Source organism: Piliocolobus tephrosceles, unplaced genomic scaffold (assembly GCF_002776525.5).
Source record: "Piliocolobus tephrosceles isolate RC106 unplaced genomic scaffold, ASM277652v3 unscaffolded_36005, whole genome shotgun sequence".
NCBI classification, from domain to species: Eukaryota; Metazoa; Chordata; class Mammalia; order Primates; family Cercopithecidae; genus Piliocolobus; species Piliocolobus tephrosceles.
In genome coordinates, this window is record NW_022319872.1 from 215 (window position 1) to 1,787 (window position 1,573).

Genomic DNA, 1,573 nt, shown 5'->3' on the forward strand with positions numbered 1-1,573 from the left:
GGAGGAGGAGGAGGAGGAGGAGGAAAGACAGAGAGGGAGGGAGGAAGGAGGGAAGGAAAAGAAAAAAGAAAAGAAAGAGGGAGGGAGGGAGGAAGGAAGGGAAAGAAAAAAGAAAGGAGAGAAAGAAAAAGAAAGAAAGAAAGAAAAAGAAAAATAAAGAAAGAAAGAAAAAGAAAGCAAGCAAGTGAGCTCAGTAAACTTTGGGAAGGAGTGTGGACTTTATCCATTGAAGGATTTTAAGAAGTAAAGAGACAATTCACGTCTGCATTTCTGAAAGTTCATCTGGCAAACAGTGCAACAGTGTACCACGGTTCAAATAAATGGACCACATCAGAGTTACTAGGAACACACCTCTAAAACTTAATGCTGATGTCAAAAGGATTTAGGTACCAAATCGAAGAGCCTCCCACTGCCCAAAGATGAGATGATTTGAACATTAGTAAGAATAAGTGCAAAGGATTAGAACATATCAAATATGTTAAAAATCCATAAGTTCATAAGGATACTAGAAACATTACAGATCAGTGCTACAGAACCAATTCATTATTCTGAAAACTAAATAAAGCGTTTAACAAACTTTCTCTGTGAGACCCACGTAGTAATCAAACAGTTGATGAAGGAAAGGGTCTCTTTATGAAGTCCTTTTCTTTACAGTAGTATTCTAGCAAGGAAATGAGGAAAGGTTGCTAGTGAGTGTCTTACTCCGACCATTGAGGAAACCAATATTCTGACTTCTATCAATAAAGATTAATTTTACCTGTTTTTAAACACATCAGTGGAATCATATGATATAACCTGTTTTTTGTGTGGCTTAAGAAGCATACCAGCTAAGGGCAGTGTGAGGACCTTATATGGACCCTCATTGGAACAAACCAACTGTACAAAAAGCATCCGTGCAATACTCTGTCTTAAAAGACAGGTCTCGCTGTATTGCACAGGCTGGAGTATGGTGGCATAAACACAGCTCACTGCAGCCCTGACCTCCTGGGCTCATGGAGTCCTCCTGCCTCAGCCTCTCAAGTAGCTGGGACCACATGTGTGTGCCACCAATCCTGACAGATTTTTTTTTTAATTTTTTGCAGAGTTGGAGGGGTCTCATTTTGTTGCCCAGGCTGGTCTTGAACTCCTGGGCTCAAGTGATCCTCTCACCTCAGCCTCCCAAAGCACTGAGATTACAGGCATGAGCCACCACACTTGGCCCATTTTATGCCATAAATGATACTGATATTTGATGTTAAAGAATGACTATCAATTTTATAGTAGGTGTGACAGTGGTGTTGTAGTTATTTTAAAAAGAGCTCTCATCTCTTAGAGATACGTACTGCAGAGAGACACAAATGGATGAAAATATATTGTTTGCTTCAAAATGGCAGAGGTGGGAAAGTGTGGGGGATATGACTATGAAATAATCGTTATTAGAATCAGATAATGAGCAACAGGTGTTCAATAGACTACATTGTCTTTACTTTTGTTAATGCTTAAAAAATTCCGTATAAAAAGTTACAAAACATTAAATGTGACAAAATAATAAAAAGAAGCATGATTTGAGTTTTTTTTTTTTTTTTTTTTTTTT